Raw genomic sequence first — 20,238 nt, forward strand, 5'->3', positions numbered from 1 at the left:
AGCAAGACAATTGGTCAAGAATGCTCTTGTTATCAACTATCTGTGCCTGGTGTTCAATTAAACTAGGGTTTGCAGGGACCTCAGTAAGTTATGGAGCTCAAATAAAGCCCTTATGCAAATTAGTTTAGAATTGAGACCATCTGATTGGTTGATGCAATTGTCATTCAAAATAAGCCATTCTGATTGGTTCATGAACTGTCAGTCAACAGTTTTCTATTTTACAACTTTTGCTGGGACCATCATGCAATAGTCTTCAACCAGCAAGCCAATTGGTCAAGAATGCTCTTGTTATCAACTATCTGTGGCTGGTTCTGCTGGTGTTCAATTAAACTAGGGTTAAGAAGGACCTCAGTAAGTTATGGAGAGCAAATAAAGCCCTTATGCAAATTAGTTTAGAATTTAGACCATCTGATTGGTTGATGCAATTGTCATTCAAAATAAGCCATGCTGATTGGTTCATGTACTGTCAGTCAACAGTTTTCTATTTTACAACTTTGCAATAGTCTTCAACCAGCAAGCCAATTCGGCAAGAATGCTCTTGTTATCAACTATCTGTGGCTGGTTCTGCTGGTGTTCAATTAAACTAGGGTTAAGAAGGACCTCAGTAAGTTATGGAGAGCAAATAAAGCCCTTATGAAAATTAGTTTAGAATTGAGACCATCTGATTGGTTGATGCAATTGTCATTCAAAATAAGCCATTCTGATTGGTGTATGTACTGTCAGTCAACAGTTTTCTATTTTACAACTTTGGCTGGGAACATCATGCAATAGTCTTCAACCAGCAAGACAATTGGTCAAGAATGCCCTTGTTATCAACTATCTGTGGCTGGTTTTGCAGTTGTTCAATTAGACTTGGATGAGGAAGGACCTCAGTAAGTTATGAATAGCAAATTAAGTACTTATGCAAATTAGTTCAGAATTGAGAACATCTGATTGGGTGATGCCACTGTCATTCAAAATAAGCCATTCTGATTGGTGTATGTACTGTCAGTCAACAGTTTTCTATTTTACAACTTTGGCTGGGAACATCATGGAATAATCTTCAACCAGCAAGACGATTGGTCAAGAATGTAGTCAACATTTTTCTATTTTACATCTTTTGCTGGAGCCATCACGCAATAGTCTTCAACCAGCAAGACAATTGGTCAAGAATGCTCTTGTTATCAACTATCTGTGGCTGGTGTTCAATTAAACTAGGGTTAAGAAGGACCTCAATAAGTTGAAGGAGAGCAAATAAAGCCCTTATGCAAATTAGTTTAGAATTGAGACCATCTGATTGGTTGATGCAATTGTCATTCAAAATAAGCCATTCTGATTGGTTTATGTACTGTCAGTCAACAGCTTTCTATTTTACAACTTTTGCTGGGACCATCATGCAATAGTCTTCAACCAGCAAGACAATTGGTCAAGAATGTAGTCAACATTTTTCTATTTTACATCTTTTGCTCGAGCCATCACGCAATAGTCTTCAACCAGCAAGACAATTGGTCAAGAATGCTCTTGTTATCAACTATCTGTGGCTGGTGTTCAATTAAACTAGGGTTAAGAAGGACCTCAGTAAGTTGAAGGAGAGCAAATAAAGCCCTTATGCAAATTAGTTTAGAATTGAGACCATCTGATTGGTTGATGCAATTGTCATTCAAAATAAGCCATTCTGATTGGTTTATGTACTGTCAGTCAACAGCTTTCTATTTTACAACTTTTGCTGGGACCATCATGCAATAGTCTTCAACCAGCAAGACAATTGGTCAAGAATGTAGTCAACATTTTTCTATTTTACATCTTTTGCTGGAGCCATCACGCAATAGTCTTCAACCAGCAAGACAATTGGTCAAGAATGCTCTTGTTATCAACTATCTGTGGCTGGTGTTCAATTAAACTAGGGTTAAGAAGGACCTCAGTAAGTTGAAGGAGAGCAAATAAAGCCCTTATGCAAATTAGTTTAGAATTGAGACCATCTGATTTGTTGATGCAATTGTCATTCAAAATAAGCCATGCTGATTGGTTCATGTACTGTCAGTCAACAGTTTTCTATTTTACAACTTTTGCTGGGACCATCATGCAAAGGTCTTCAAACAGCAAGACAATTAGTCAACATTGCTCTTGTTATCAACTATCTGTGGCTGGTGTTCAATCAAACTAGGGTTAAGAAGGACCTCAGTAAGTTATGGAGATCAAATAAAGCCCTTATGCAAATTAGTTTAGAATTGAGACCATCTGATTGGTTGATGCAATTGTCATTCAAAATAAGCCATTCTGATTGGTTCATGAACTGTCAGTCAACAGTTTTCTATTTTACAACTTTTGCTGGGTCCATCATGCAATAATCTTTAACCAGCAAGCCAATTGGTCAAGAACGCCCTTGTTATCAACTATCTGTGGCTGGTTCTGCTGGTGTTCAATTAAACTAGGGTTAGGAAGGACCTCATTAAGTTATGGAGAGCAAATAAAGCCATTATGCAAATTAGTTTAGAATTGAGATCATCAGATTGGTTGATGCAATTGTCATTCAAAATAAGCCATTCTGATTGGTTCATGTACTGTCAGTCAACAGTTTTCTATTTTACAACTTTTGCTGGGACCATCATGCAAAGGTCTTCAAACAGCAAGACAATTAGTCAACATTGCTCTTGTTATCAACTATCTGTGGCTGGTGTTCAATCAAACTAGGGTTAAGAAGGACCTCAGTAAGTTATGGAGATCAAATAAAGCCCTTATGCAAATTAGTTTAGAATTGAGACCATCTGATTGGTTGATGCAATTGTCATTCAAAATAAGCCATTCTGATTGGTTCATGAACTGTCAGTCAACAGTTTTCTATTTTACAACTTTTGCTGGGTCCATCATGCAATAATCTTTAACCAGCAAGCCAATTGGTCAAGAACGCCCTTGTTATCAACTATCTGTGGCTGGTTCTGCTGGTGTTCAATTAAACTAGGGTTAAGAAGGACCTCAGTAAGTTATGGAGAGCAAATAAAGCCCTTATGCAAATTAGTTTAGAATTTAGACCATCTGATTAATTGATCCAATTGTCATTCAAAATAAGCCATGCTGATTGGTTCATGAACTGTCAGTCAACAGTTTTCTATTTTACAACTTTGCAATAGTCTTCAATCAGCAAGACAATTGGTCAAGAATGTAGTCAACATTTTTTTTATTTTACATCTTTTTCTGGGACCATCATGCAATAGTCTTCAACCAGCAAGACAATTGGTCAAGAATGCTCTTGTTATCAACTGTCTTTGGCTGGTTCTGCAGTTGTTCAATTAAACTAGGGTTAGGAAGGACCTCATTAAGTTATGGAGAGCAAATAAAGCCATTATGCAAATTAGTTTAGAATTGAGATCATCTGATTGGTTGATGCAATCATCATTCAAAATAAGCCATTCTGATTGGTTCATGTACTTTCAGTCAACAGTTTTCGGTACTCTTTACCTAGTACGGCGCCCGTCGCGGGCATCGCGGGTACATTTATGTATGGCCGCGACGCGACCGACGCGATGCCCGCGATTTCCCATTGAAACCAATGTTAAACAGGGAAATCGTGTCGGTCGCATCGCGGCCGGCCATAAATGCACCCGCGATGCCCGCGACGCGATGCTCACGATTTCCCATAGGGAACAATGTTAAAAGGCGCGATGGACCCGATTTTGCTGTTAAATGGCTCAATCCTCCCGATTTGGCCATAGGAATCAATGTTAAATGGGCCACAGAGCCCATTAACCTTTAAATGTCCCCCCCAATTTTTGACGCCACCCCACGATCGACGCCAACCCGAAGCGTGGTGAGCGCAGCGAGCCCGCGAGGGGCGGCGGTACGCGTCCTCCGACCTTTTCATGCCCTACTATCCACTAGGGCGTGGTGTGAGAATATAATAGTGTGGCGAGCGCAGCGAGCCACCGAGCCCGAAGCGTGGCGAGCGCAGCGAGCCCCGCGAGGGGACGCGTATAACTGTGAAGGTATACGCGTCCCCTCGCGGGGCTCGCTGCGCTCGCCACGCTTCGGGCTCGGTGGCTCGCTGCGCTCGCCACACTATTCTATTCTCACACCACGCCCTAGTGGATAGTAGGGCATGAAAAGGTCACGCAATAGTCTTCAACCAGCAAGACAATTGGTCAAGAATGCTCTTGTTATCAACTATCTGTGGCTGGTGTTCAATTAAACTAGGGTTAAGAAGGACCTCAGTAAGTTGAAGGAGAGCAAATAAAGCCCTTATGCAAATTAGTTTAGAATTGAGACCATCTGATTGGTTGATGCAATTGTCATTCAAAATAAGCCATTCTGATTGGTTTATGTACTGTCAGTCAACAGCTTTCTATTTTACAACTTTTGCTGGGACCATCATGCAATAGTCTTCAACCAGCAAGACAATTGGTCAAGAATGTAGTCAACATTTTTCTATTTTACATCTTTTGCTGGAGCCATCACGCAATAGTCTTCAACCAGCAAGACAATTGGTCAAGAATGCTCTTGTTATCAACTATCTGTGGCTGGTGTTCAATTAAACTAGGGTTAAGAAGGACCTCAGTAAGTTGAAGGAGAGCAAATAAAGCCCTTATGCAAATTAGTTTAGAATTGAGACCATCTGATTTGTTGATGCAATTGTCATTCAAAATAAGCCATGCTGATTGGTTCATGTACTGTCAGTCAACAGTTTTCTATTTTACAACTTTTGCTGGGACCATCATGCAAAGGTCTTCAAACAGCAAGACAATTAGTCAACATTGCTCTTGTTATCAACTATCTGTGGCTGGTGTTCAATCAAACTAGGGTTAAGAAGGACCTCAGTAAGTTATGGAGATCAAATAAAGCCCTTATGCAAATTAGTTTAGAATTGAGACCATCTGATTGGTTGATGCAATTGTCATTCAAAATAAGCCATTCTGATTGGTTCATGAACTGTCAGTCAACAGTTTTCTATTTTACAACTTTTGCTGGGTCCATCATGCAATAATCTTTAACCAGCAAGCCAATTGGTCAAGAACGCCCTTGTTATCAACTATCTGTGGCTGGTTCTGCTGGTGTTCAATTAAACTAGGGTTAGGAAGGACCTCATTAAGTTATGGAGAGCAAATAAAGCCATTATGCAAATTAGTTTAGAATTGAGATCATCAGATTGGTTGATGCAATTGTCATTCAAAATAAGCCATTCTGATTGGTTCATGTACTGTCAGTCAACAGTTTTCTATTTTACAACTTTTGCTGGGACCATCATGCAAAGGTCTTCAAACAGCAAGACAATTAGTCAACATTGCTCTTGTTATCAACTATCTGTGGCTGGTGTTCAATCAAACTAGGGTTAAGAAGGACCTCAGTAAGTTATGGAGATCAAATAAAGCCCTTATGCAAATTAGTTTAGAATTGAGACCATCTGATTGGTTGATGCAATTGTCATTCAAAATAAGCCATTCTGATTGGTTCATGAACTGTCAGTCAACAGTTTTCTATTTTACAACTTTTGCTGGGTCCATCATGCAATAATCTTTAACCAGCAAGCCAATTGGTCAAGAACGCCCTTGTTATCAACTATCTGTGGCTGGTTCTGCTGGTGTTCAATTAAACTAGGGTTAAGAAGGACCTCAGTAAGTTATGGAGAGCAAATAAAGCCCTTATGCAAATTAGTTTAGAATTTAGACCATCTGATTAATTGATCCAATTGTCATTCAAAATAAGCCATGCTGATTGGTTCATGAACTGTCAGTCAACAGTTTTCTATTTTACAACTTTGCAATAGTCTTCAATCAGCAAGACAATTGGTCAAGAATGTAGTCAACATTTTTTTTATTTTACATCTTTTTCTGGGACCATCATGCAATAGTCTTCAACCAGCAAGACAATTGGTCAAGAATGCTCTTGTTATCAACTGTCTTTGGCTGGTTCTGCAGTTGTTCAATTAAACTAGGGTTAGGAAGGACCTCATTAAGTTATGGAGAGCAAATAAAGCCATTATGCAAATTAGTTTAGAATTGAGATCATCTGATTGGTTGATGCAATCATCATTCAAAATAAGCCATTCTGATTGGTTCATGTACTTTCAGTCAACAGTTTTCGGTACTCTTTACCTAGTACGGCGCCCGTCGCGGGCATCGCGGGTACATTTATGTATGGCCGCGACGCGACCGACGCGATGCCCGCGATTTCCCATTGAAACCAATGTTAAACAGGGAAATCGTGTCGGTCGCATCGCGGCCGGCCATAAATGCACCCGCGATGCCCGCGACGCGATGCTCACGATTTCCCATAGGGAACAATGTTAAAAGGCGCGATGGACCCGATTTTGCTGTTAAATGGCTCAATCCTCCCGATTTGGCCATAGGAATCAATGTTAAATGGGCCACAGAGCCCATTAACCTTTAAATGTCCCCCCCAATTTTTGACGCCACCCCACGATCGACGCCAACCCGAAGCGTGGTGAGCGCAGCGAGCCCGCGAGGGGCGGCGGTACGCGTCCTCCGACCTTTTCATGCCCTACTATCCACTAGGGCGTGGTGTGAGAATATAATAGTGTGGCGAGCGCAGCGAGCCACCGAGCCCGAAGCGTGGCGAGCGCAGCGAGCCCCGCGAGGGGACGCGTATAACTGTGAAGGTATACGCGTCCCCTCGCGGGGCTCGCTGCGCTCGCCACGCTTCGGGCTCGGTGGCTCGCTGCGCTCGCCACACTATTCTATTCTCACACCACGCCCTAGTGGATAGTAGGGCATGAAAAGGTCGGAGGACGCGTACCGCCGCCCCTCGCGGGCTCGCTGCGCTCGCCACGCTTCGGGTTGGCGTCGATCGTGGGGTAGCGTCAAAAATTGGGGGGGACATTTAAGGGTTAATATGGCCAAATCGGGTCAATTGAGCCATTTAACAGTGAAATCGCGGTCAATCAGACTTTTTAACATTGTTCCCTATGGGAAAATCACGGTGATCGCGGGCATCGCGACCATCCAATTTTACCCGCGATGACCGCGATTTAGATCGGTGGCGCCCTTCTAGGTAGAGTACCCAGTTTTCTATTTTACAACTTTTGCTGCAACCAGCAAGACAATTGGTCAAGAATGCTCTTGTTATCAACTATCTGTGGCTGGTGTTCAATTAAACTAGGGTTAGGAAGGAACTCAATAAGTTATGGAGAGCAAATAAAGCCCTTATGCAAATCAGTTTAGAATTGAGACCATCTGATTGGTTGATGCAATTGTCATTCAAAATAAGCCATTGTGATTGGTTCATGTACTGTCAGTTAACAGTTTTCTATTTTACAACTTTTGCTGGGACCAACATGCAAACATCTTCAAACAGCAAGACAATTAGTCAAGATTGCTCTTGTTATCAACTATCTGTGGCTAGTGTTCAATCAAACTAGGGTTAAGAAGGACCTCAGTAAGTTATGGAGATCAAATAAAGCCCTTATGCAAATTAGTTTAGAATTGAGACAATCTGATTGGTTGATGCAATTGTCATTCAAAATAAGCCATTCTGATTGCTTCATGTGCTGTCAGTCAACAGTTTTCTATTTTACAACCTTTGCTGGGACCATCATGCAATAGTCTACAACCAGCAAGCCAATTGATCAAGAATGCTCTTGTTATCAACTGTCTGTGGATGATTCTGCTGGTGTTCAATTAAACTAGGGTTAGGAAGGACCTACGTAAGTTATGAAGAGCAAATAAAGCCCTTATGCAAATTAGTTTAGAATTAAGACCATCCAATTGGTTGATGCAATTGTCATTCAAAATAAGCCATTCTGATTGGTTCATGTACTTTCAGTCAACAGTTTTCTATTTTACAACTTTTGCTGCAACCAGCAAGACAATTGGTCAAGAATGCTCTTGTTATCAACTATCTGTGCCTGGTGTTCAATTAAACTAGGGTTAGGAAGGACCTCAGTAAGTTATGGAGAGCAAATAAAGCCATTATGCAAATTAGTTTAGAATTGAGATCATCAGATTGGTTGATGCAATTGTCATTCAAAATAAGCCATTCTGATTGGTTCATGTACTGTCAGTCAACAGCTTTCTATTTTACAACTTTTGCTGGGACCATCCTGCAATAGTCTTCAACCAGCAAGACAATTGGTCAAGAATGTAGTCAACATTTTTCTATTTTACATCTTTTGCTGGAGCCATCACGCAATAGTCTTCAACAAGCAAGACAATTGGTCAAGAATGCTCTTGTTATCAACTATCTGTGGCTGGTGTTCAATTAAACTAGGGTTAAGAAGGACCTCAGTAAGTTGAAGGAGAGCAAATAAAGCCCTTATGCAAATTAGTTTAGAATTGAGACCATCTGATTGGTTGATGCAATTGTCATTCAAAATAAGTCATGCTGATTGGTTCATGTACTGTCAGTCAACAGTTTTCTATTTTACAACTTTGCAATAGTCTTCAAACAGCAAGACAATTGGTCAAGAATGTAGTCAACATTTTTTTATTTTACATCTTTTCGCTGGGACCATCATGCAATAGTCTTCAACCAGCAAGACATTTGGTCAAGAATGCTCTTGTTATCAACTATCTGTGGCTGGTTCTGCAGGTGTCCAATTAAACTAGGGTTAGGAAGGACCTCAGTAAGTTATGGAGAGCAAATAAAGCCATTATGCAAATTAGTTTAGAATTGAGATCATCAGATTGGTTGATGCAATTGTCATTCAAAATAAGCCATTCTGATTGGTTCATGTACTGTCAGTTAACAGTTTTCTATTTTACAACTTTTGCTGGGACCATCATGCAAACGTCTTCAAACAGCAAGACAATTAGTCAAGATTACTCTTGTTATTAACTATCTGTGGCTGGTGTTCAATCAAACTAGGGTTAAGAAGGACCTCAGTAAGTTATGGAGATCAAATAAAGCCCTTATGCAAATTAGTTTAGAATTGAGACCATCTGATTGGTTGATGCAATTGTCATTCAAAATAAGCCATTCTGATTGGTTCATGAACTGTCAGTCAACAATTTTCTATTTTACAACTTTTGCTGGGACCATCATGCAATAGTCTTCAACCAGCAAAACAATTGGTCAAGAATGTAGTCAACATTTTTCTATTTTACATCTTTTGCTGGGGCCATCACACAATAGTCTTCAACCCGCAAGACAATTGGTCAAGAATGCTCTTGTTATCAACTATCTGTGGCTGGTTCTGCTGGTGTTCAATTAAACTAGGGTTAATAAGGATCTCAGTAAGTTATGGAGAGCAAATAAAGCCCTTATGCAAATTAGTTTAGAATTGAGACCATCTGATTGGTTGATGCAATTGTCATTCAAAATAAGCCATTCTGATTGCTTCATGTGCTGTCAGTCAACAGTTTTCTATTTTACAACTTTTGCTTGGACCATCATGCAATAGTCTACAACCAGCAAGCCAATTGATCAAGAATGCTCTTGTTATCAACTGTCTGTGGATGATTCTGCTGGTGTTCAATTAAACTAGGGTTAGGAAGGACCTCAGTAAGTTATGGAGAGCAAATGAAGCCCTTATGCAAATTAGTTTAGTATTTAGACCATCTGATTGGTTGATGCAATTGTCATTCAAAATAAGCCATTCTGATTGGTTTATGTACTGTCATTCAACAGTTTTCTATTTTACAACTTTTGCTGGACCATCATGCAATAATCTTCAACCAGCAAGACAATTGGTCAAGAATGTAGTCAACATTTTTCTGTTTTACATCTTTTGCTGGGTCCATCATGCAATAGTCTTCAACCAGCAATACAATTGGTCAAGAATGCTCTTGTTATCAACTATCTGTCGCTGGTTCTGCTGGTGTTCAATTAAACTAGGGTTAACAAGGACCTTAGTAAGTTATGGAGAGCAAATAAAGCCCTTATGCAAATTAGTTTAGACCATCTGATTGGTTGATGCAATTGTCATTCAAAATAAGCCATTCTGATTGCTTCATGTGCTGTCAGTCAACAGTTTTCTATTTTACAACTTTTGCTTGGACCATCATGCAATAGTCTACAACCAGCAAGCCAATTGATCAAGAATGCTCTTGTTATCAACTGTCTGTGGATGATTCTGCTGGTGTTCAATTAAACTAGGGTTAGGAAGGACCTCAGTAAGTTATGGAGAGCAAATAAAGCCCTTATGCAAATTAGTTTAGTATTTAGACCATCTGATTGGTTGATGCAATTGTCATTCAAAATAAGCCATTCTGATTGGTTTATGTACTGTCATTCAACAGTTTTCTATTTTACAACTTTTGCTGGACCATCATGCAATAATCTTCAACCAGCAAGACAATTGGTCAAGAATGTAGTCAACATTTTTCTGTTTTACATCTTTTGCTGGGTCCATCATGCAATAGTCTTCAACCTTCAGTACAATTGGTCAAGAATGCTCTTGTTATCAACTATCTGTCGCTGGTTCTGCTGGTGTTCAATTAAACTAGGGTTAACAAGGACCTTAGTAAGTTATGGAGAGCAAATAAAGCCCTTATGCAAATTAGTTTAGACCATCTGATTGGTTGATGCAATTGTCATTCAAAATAAGCCATTCTGATTGCTTCATGTGCTGTCAGTCAACAGTTTTCTATTTTACAACTTTTGCTTGGACCATCATGCAATAGTCTACAACCAGCAAGCCAATTGATCAAGAATGCTCTTGTTATCAACTGTCTGTGGATGATTCTGCTGGTGTTCAATTAAACTAGGGTTAGGAAGGACCTCAGTAAGTTATGGAGAGCAAATAAAGCCCTTATGCAAATTAGTTTAGTATTTAGACCATCTGATTGGTTGATGCAATTGTCATTCAAAATAAGCCATTCTGATTGGTTTATGTACTGTCATTCAACAGTTTTCTATTTTACAACTTTTGCTGGGACCATCATGCAATAATCTTCAACCAGCAAGACAATTGGTCAAGAATGTAGTCAACATTTTTCTGTTTTACATCTTTTGCTGGGTCCATCATGCAATAGTCTTCAACCAGCAATACAATTGGTCAAGAATGCTCTTGTTATCAACTATCTGTGGCTGGTGTTCAATTAAACTAGGGTTAATAAGGATCTCAGTAAGTTATGGAGAGCAAATAAAGCCCTTATGCAAATTAGTTTAGAATTGAGACCATCTGATTGGTTGATGGAATTGTCATTCAAAATAAGCCATTCTGATTGCTTCATGTGCTGTCAGTCAACAGTTTTCTATTTTACAACTTTTGCTTGGACCATCATGCAATAGTCTACAACCAGCAAGCCAATTGTTTAAGAATGCTCTTGTTATCAACTGTCTGTGGATGATTCTGCTGGTGTTCAATTAAACTATGGTTAGGAAGGACCTCAGTAAGTTATGGAGAGCAAATAAAGCCCTTATGCAAATTAGTTTAGTATTTAGACCATCTGATTGGTTGATGCAATTGTCATTCAAAATAAGCCATTCTGATTGGTTTATGTACTGTCATTCAACAGTTTTCTATTTTACAACTTTTGCTGGGACCATCATGCAATAGTCTTCAACCAGCAATACAATTGGTCAAGAATGCTCTTGTTATCAACTATCTGTCGCTGGTTCTGCTGGTGTTCAATTAAACTAGGGTTAATAAGGACCTTAGTAAGTTATGGAGAGCAAATAAAGCCCTTATGCAAATTAGTTTAGACCATCTGATTGGTTGATGCAATTGTCATTCAAAATAAGCCATGCTGATTGGTTCATGTACTGTCAGTCAACAGTTTTCTATTTTACAACTTTTACTGGGACCATCATGCAAAGGTCTTCAAACAGCAAGACAATTAGTCAAGATTGCTCTTGTTATCAACTTTCTGTGGCTGGTGTTCAATCAAACTAGGGTTAAGAAGGACCTTAGTAAGTTATGGAGATCAAATAAAGCCCTTATGCAAATTAGTTTAGAATTGAGACCATCTGATTGGTTGATGCAATTGTCATTCAAAATAAGCCATTCTGATTGGTTCATGAACTGTCAGTCAACAGTTTTCTATTTTACAACTTTTGCTAGGACCATCATGCAATAGTCTGCAACCAGCAAGACAATTGGTCGGGAATGCTCTCGTTATCAACTGTCTTTGGCTGGTTCTGCAGTTGTTCAATTAAACTAGGGTAAGGAAGGACCTTAGTAAGTTATGGAGAGCAAATAAAGCCCTTATGCAAATTAGTTTAGAATTTAGACCATCTGATTGGTTGATGCAATTGTCATTCAAAATAAGCCATGCTGATTGGTTCATGTACTGTCAGTTAACAGTTTTCTATTTTACAACTTTGCAATAGTCTTCAACCAGCAAGACAATTGGTCAAGTATGTAGTCAACATTTTTCTATTTTACATCTTTTGCTGGGACCATCATGCAATAGTCTTCAACCATCAAGACAATTGGTCAAGAATGCTCTTGTTATCAACTGTCTTTGGCTGGTTCTGCAGTTGTTCAATTAAACTAGGGTTAGGAAGGACCTCAGTAAGTTATGGAGAGCAAATAAAGCCCTTATGCAAATTAGTTTTGAATTGAGACCATCTGATTGGTTGATGCAATTGTCATTTAAAATAAGCCATTCTGATTGGTTTATGTACTGTCAGTCAACAGCTTTCTATTTTACAACTTTTGCTGGGACCATCCTGCAATAGTCTTCAACCAGCAAGACAATTGGTCAAGAATGTAGTCAACATTTTTCTATTTTACATCTTTTGCTGGAGCCATCACGCAATAGACTTCAACAAGCAAGACAATTGGTCAAGAATGCTCTTGTTATCAACTATCTGTGGCTGGTGTTCAATTAAACTAGGGTTAAGAAGGACCTCAGTAAGTTGAAGGAGAGCAAATAAAGCCCTTATGCAAATTAGTTTAGAATTGAGACCATCTGATTGGTTGATGCAATTGTCATTCAAAATAAGCCATGCTGATTAGTTCATGTACTGTCAGTCAACAGTTTTCTATTTTACAACCTTGCAATAGTCTTCAAACAGCAAGACAATTGGTCAATTCATGTAGTCAACATTTTTTATTTTACATCTTTTGCTGGGACCATCATGCAATAGTCTTCAACCAGCAAGACATTTGGTCAAGAATGCTCTTGTTATCAACTATCTGTGGCTGGTTCTGCTGGTGTTCAATTAAACTAGGGTTAATAAGGACCTCAGTAAGTTATGGAGAGCAAATAAAGCCCTTATGCAAATTAGTTTAGAATTGAGACCATCTGATTGGTTGATGCAATTGTCATTCAAAATAAGCCATTCTGATTGGTTTATGTACTGTCATTAAACAGTTTTCTATTTTACAACTTTTGCTGGGACCATCATGCAATAGTCTTCAACCAGCAAGACAATTGGTCAAGAATGTAGTCAACATTTTTCTATTTTACATCTTTTGCTGGGTCCATCATGCAATATTCTTCATCCAGCAATACAATTGGTCAAGAATGCTCTTGTTATCAACTGTCTGTGGATGATTCTGCTGGTGTTCAATTAAACTAGGGTTAGGAAGGACCTCAGTAAGTTATGGAGAGCAAATAAAGCCCTTATGCAAATTAGTTTAGTATTTAGACCATCTGATTGGTTGATGCAATTGTCATTCAAAATAAGCCATTCTGATTGGTTTATGTACTGTCATTCAACAGTTTTCTATTTTACAACTTTTGCTGGGACCATCATGCAATAATCTTCAACCAGCAAGACAATTGGTCAAGAATGTAGTCAACATTTTTCTGTTTTACATCTTTTGCTGGGTCCATCATGCAATAGTCTTCAACCAGCAATACAATTGGTCAAGAATGCTCTTGTTATCAACTATCTGTGGCTGGTGTTCAATTAAACTAGGGTTAATAAGGATCTCAGTAAGTTATGGAGAGCAAATAAAGCCCTTATGCAAATTAGTTTAGAATTGAGACCATCTGATTGGTTGATGGAATTGTCATTCAAAATAAGCCATTCTGATTGCTTCATGTGCTGTCAGTCAACAGTTTTCTATTTTACAACTTTTGCTTGGACCATCATGCAATAGTCTACAACCAGCAAGCCAATTGTTTAAGAATGCTCTTGTTATCAACTGTCTGTGGATGATTCTGCTGGTGTTCAATTAAACTATGGTTAGGAAGGACCTCAGTAAGTTATGGAGAGCAAATAAAGCCCTTATGCAAATTAGTTTAGTATTTAGACCATCTGATTGGTTGATGCAATTGTCATTCAAAATAAGCCATTCTGATTGGTTTATGTACTGTCATTCAACAGTTTTCTATTTTACAACTTTTGCTGGGACCATCATGCAATAGTCTTCAACCAGCAATACAATTGGTCAAGAATGCTCTTGTTATCAACTATCTGTCGCTGGTTCTGCTGGTGTTCAATTAAACTAGGGTTAATAAGGACCTTAGTAAGTTATGGAGAGCAAATAAAGCCCTTATGCAAATTAGTTTAGACCATCTGATTGGTTGATGCAATTGTCATTCAAAATAAGCCATGCTGATTGGTTCATGTACTGTCAGTCAACAGTTTTCTATTTTACAACTTTTACTGGGACCATCATGCAAAGGTCTTCAAACAGCAAGACAATTAGTCAAGATTGCTCTTGTTATCAACTTTCTGTGGCTGGTGTTCAATCAAACTAGGGTTAAGAAGGACCTTAGTAAGTTATGGAGATCAAATAAAGCCCTTATGCAAATTAGTTTAGAATTGAGACCATCTGATTGGTTGATGCAATTGTCATTCAAAATAAGCCATTCTGATTGGTTCATGAACTGTCAGTCAACAGTTTTCTATTTTACAACTTTTGCTAGGACCATCATGCAATAGTCTGCAACCAGCAAGACAATTGGTCGGGAATGCTCTCGTTATCAACTGTCTTTGGCTGGTTCTGCAGTTGTTCAATTAAACTAGGGTAAGGAAGGACCTTAGTAAGTTATGGAGAGCAAATAAAGCCCTTATGCAAATTAGTTTAGAATTTAGACCATCTGATTGGTTGATGCAATTGTCATTCAAAATAAGCCATGCTGATTGGTTCATGTACTGTCAGTTAACAGTTTTCTATTTTACAACTTTGCAATAGTCTTCAACCAGCAAGACAATTGGTCAAGTATGTAGTCAACATTTTTCTATTTTACATCTTTTGCTGGGACCATCATGCAATAGTCTTCAACCATCAAGACAATTGGTCAAGAATGCTCTTGTTATCAACTGTCTTTGGCTGGTTCTGCAGTTGTTCAATTAAACTAGGGTTAGGAAGGACCTCAGTAAGTTATGGAGAGCAAATAAAGCCCTTATGCAAATTAGTTTTGAATTGAGACCATCTGATTGGTTGATGCAATTGTCATTTAAAATAAGCCATTCTGATTGGTTTATGTACTGTCAGTCAACAGCTTTCTATTTTACAACTTTTGCTGGGACCATCCTGCAATAGTCTTCAACCAGCAAGACAATTGGTCAAGAATGTAGTCAACATTTTTCTATTTTACATCTTTTGCTGGAGCCATCACGCAATAGACTTCAACAAGCAAGACAATTGGTCAAGAATGCTCTTGTTATCAACTATCTGTGGCTGGTGTTCAATTAAACTAGGGTTAAGAAGGACCTCAGTAAGTTGAAGGAGAGCAAATAAAGCCCTTATGCAAATTAGTTTAGAATTGAGACCATCTGATTGGTTGATGCAATTGTCATTCAAAATAAGCCATGCTGATTAGTTCATGTACTGTCAGTCAACAGTTTTCTATTTTACAACTTTGCAATAGTCTTCAAACAGCAAGACAATTGGTCAATTAATGTAGTCAACATTTTTTATTTTACATCTTTTGCTGGGACCATCATGCAATAGTCTTCAACCAGCAAGACATTTGGTCAAGAATGCTCTTGTTATCAACTATCTGTGGCTGGTTCTGCTGGTGTTCAATTAAACTAGGGTTAATAAGGACCTCAGTAAGTTATGGAGAGCAAATAAAGCCCTTATGCAAATTAGTTTAGAATTGAGACCATCTGATTGGTTGATGCAATTGTCATTCAAAATAAGCCATTCTGATTGGTTTATGTACTGTCATTAAACAGTTTTCTATTTTACAACTTTTGCTGGGACCATCATGCAATAGTCTTCAACCAGCAAGACAATTGGTCAAGAATGTAGTCAACATTTTTCTATTTTACATCTTTTGCTGGGTCCATCATGCAATATTCTTCATCCAGCAATACAATTGGTCAAGAATGCTCTTGTTATCAACTATCTGTGGCTGGTTCTGCAGGTGTCCAATTAAACTAGGGTTAGGAAGGACCTCAGTAAGTTATGGAGAGCAAATAAAGCCATTATGCAAATTAGTTTAGAATTGAGATCATCAGATTGGTTGATGCAATTGTCATTCAAAATAAGCCATTCTGATTGGTTTATGTACTGTCATTCAACAGTTTTCTATTTTACAACTTTTGCTGGGACCATCATGCAATAATCTTCAACCAGCAAGACAATTGGTCAAGAATGTAGTCAACATTTTTCTGTTTTACATCTTTTGCTGGGTCCATCATGCAATAGTCTTCAACCAGCAATACAATTGGTCAAGAATGCTCTTGTTATCAACTATCTGTCGCTGGTTCTGCTGGTGTTCAATTAAACTAGGGTTAATAAGGACCTTAGTAAGTTATGGAGAGCAAATAAAGCCCTTATGCAAATTAGTTTAGACCATCTGATTGGTTGATGCAATTGTCATTCAAAATAAGCCATGCTGATTGGTTCATGTACTGTCAGTCAACAGTTTTCTATTTTACAACTTTTACTGGGACCATCATGCAAAGGTCTTCAAACAGCAAGACAATTAGTCAAGATTGCTCTTGTTATCAACTTTCTGTGGCTGGTGTTCAATCAAACTAGGGTTAAGAAGGACCTTAGTAAGTTATGGAGATCAAATAAAGCCCTTATGCAAATTAGTTTAGAATTGAGACCATCTGATTGGTTGATGCAATTGTCATTCAAAATAAGCCATTCTGATTGGTTCATGAACTGTCAGTCAACAGTTTTCTATTTTACAACTTTTGCTGGGACCATCATGCAATAGTCTGCAACCAGCAAGACAATTGGTCGGGAATGCTCTCGTTATCAACTGTCTTTGGCTGGTTCTGCAGTTGTTCAATTAAACTAGGGTAAGGAAGGACCTCAGTAAGTTATGGAGAGCAAATAAAGCCATTATGCAAATTAGTTTAGAATTGAGATCATCTGATTGGTTGATGCAATTGTCATTCAAAATAATCCATTCTGATTGGTTCATGTACTTTCAGTCAACAGTTTTCTATTTTACAACTTTTGCTGCAACCAGCAAGACAATTGGTCAAGAATGCTCTTGTTATCAACTATCTGTGGCTGGTGTTCAATTAAACTAAGGTTAGGAAGGAACTCAGTAAGTTATGGAGAGCAAATAAAGCCCTTATGCAAATCAGTTTAGAATTGAGACCATCTGATTGGTTGATGCAATTGTCATTCAAAATAAGCCATTCTGATGGGTTCATGTACTGTCAGTAAACAGTTTTCTATTTTACAACTTTTGCTGGGACCATCATGCAAATGTCTTCAAACAGCAAGACAATTAGTCAAGATTGCTCTTATTATCAACTATCTGTGGCTGGTGTTCAATCAAACTAGGGTTAAGAATTACCTCAGTAAGTTATGGAGATCAAATAAAGACCTTATGCAAATTAGTTTAGAATTGAGACCATCTGATTGGTTGATGCAATTGTCATTGAAAATAAGCCATTTTGATTGGTTAATGAACTGTCAGTCAACAGTTTTCTATTTTACAACTTTTGCTGGGACCATCATGCAATAGTCTTCAACCAGCAAAACAATTGGTCAGGAATGCTCTCGTTATCAACTGTCTTTGGCTGGTTCTGCAGTTGTTCAATTAAACTAGGGTTAGGAAGGACCTCAGTAAGTTATGGAGAGCAAATAAATCCATTATGCAAATTAGTTTAGAATTGAGATCATCTGATTGGTTGATGCAATTGTCATTCAAAATAAGCCATGCTGAATGGTTCATGTACTTTCAGTCAACAGTTTTCTATTTTACAACTTTGCAATAGTCTTCAACCAGCAAGACAATTGGTCAAGAATGTAGTCAACATTTTTCTATTTTACATCTTTTGCTGGGACCATCATGCAATAGTCTTCAACCAGCAAGACAATTGGTCAGGAATGCTCTTGTTATCAACTATCTGTGGCTGGTGTTCAATTAAACTAGGGTTAAGAAGGACCTCAGTAAGTTATGGAGCTCAAATAAAGCCCTTATGCAAATTAGTTTAGAATTGAGACCATCTGATTGGTTGATGCAATTGTCATTCAAAATAAGCCATGCTGATTGGTTCATGTACTGTCAGTCAACAGTTTTCTATTTTACAACTTTGCAATAGTCTTCAACCAGCAAGCCAATTGGTCAAGAATGCTCTTGTTATCAACTATCTGTGGCTGGTTCTGCTGGTGTTCAATTAAACTAGGGTTAATAAGGACCTCAGTAAGTTATGGAGAGCAAATAAAGCCCTTATGCAAATTAGTTTAGAATTTAGACCATCTGATTGGTTGATGCAATTGTCATTCAAAATAAGCCATGCTGATTGGTTCATGTACTGTCAGTCAACAGTTTTCTATTTTACAACTTTGCAATAGTCTTCAACCAGCAAGCCAATTGGTCAAGAATGCTCTTGTTATCAAATATCTGTGGCTGGTTCTGCTGCTGTTCAATTAAACTAGGGTTAAGAAGGACCTCAGTAAGTTATGGAGAGCAAATAAAGCCCTTATGCAAATTAGTTTAGAATTTAGACCATCTGATTGGTTGATGCAATTGTCATTCAAAATAAGCCATTCTGATGGGTTCATGTACTGTCAGTAAACAGTTTTCTATTTTACAACTTTTGCTGGGACCATCATGCAAACGTCTTCAAACAGCAAGACAATTAGTCAAGATTGCTCTTATTATCAACTATCTGTGGCTGGTGTTCAATCAAACTAGGGTTAAGAATTACCTCAGTAAGTTATGGAGATCAAATAAAGCCCTTATGCAAATTAGTTTAGAATTGAGACCATCTGATTGGTTGATGCAATTGTCATTGAAAATAAGCCATCCTGATTGGTTAATGAACTGTCAGTCAACAGTTTTCTACTTTACAACTTTTGCTGGGACCATCATGCAATAGTCTTCAACCAGCAAAACAATTGGTCAGGAATGCTCTCGTTATCAACTGTCTTTGAATGGTTCTGCAGTTGTTCAATTAAACTAGGGTTAGGAAGGACCTCAGTAAGTTATGGAGAGCAAATAAATCCATTATGCAAATTAGTTTAGAATTGAGATCATCTGATTGGTTGATGCAATTGTCATTCAAAATAAGCCATGCTGAATGGTTCATGTACTTTCAGTCAACAGTTTTCTATTTTACAACTTTGCAATAGTCTTCAACCAGCAAGACAATTGGTCAAGAATGTAGTCAACATTTTTCTATTTTACATCTTTTGCTGGGACCATCATGCAATAGTCTTCAACCAGCAAGACAATTGGTCAGGAATGCTCTTGTTATCAACTATCTGTGGCTGGTGTTCAATTAAACTAGGGTTAAGAAGGACCTCAGTAAGTTATGGAGCTCAAATAAAGCCCTTATGCAAATTAGTTTAGAATTGAGACCATCTGATTGGTTGATGCAATTGTCATTCAAAATAAGCCATGCTGATTGGTTCATGTACTGTCAGTCAACAGTTTTCTATTTTACAACTTTGCAATAGTCTTCAACCAGCAAGCCAATTGGTCAAGAATGCTCTTGTTATCAACTATCTGTGGCTGGTTCTGCTGGTGTTCAATTAAACTAGGGTTAAGAAGGACCTCAGTAAGTTATGGAGAGCAAATAAAGCCCTTATGCAAATTAGTTTAGAATTTAGACCATTTGATTGGTTGATGCAATTGTCATTCAAAATAAGCCATGCTGATTGGTTCATGTACTGTCAGTCAACAGTTTTCTATTTTACAACTTTGCAATAGTCTTCAACCAGCAAGCCAATTGGTCAAGAATGCTCTTGTTATCAAATATCTGTGGCTGGTTCTGCTGCTGTTCAATTAAACTAGGGTTAAGAAGGACCTCAGTAAGTTATGGAGAGCAAATAAAGCCCTTATGCAAATTAGTTTAGAATTTAGACCATCTGATTGGTTGATGCAATTGTCATTCAAAATAAGCCATGCTGATTGGTTCATGTACTGTCAGTCAACAGTTTTCTATTTTACAACTTTGCAATAGTCTTCAACCAGCAAGACAATTGGTCAAGTATGTAGTCAACATTTTTCTATTTTACATCTTTTGCTGGGACCATCATGCAAT

This window comes from Crinia signifera, chromosome 3 (assembly GCF_055691185.1).
Source record: "Crinia signifera chromosome 3, ASM5569118v1, whole genome shotgun sequence".
Lineage (NCBI taxonomy): Eukaryota > Metazoa > Chordata > Amphibia > Anura > Myobatrachidae > Crinia > Crinia signifera.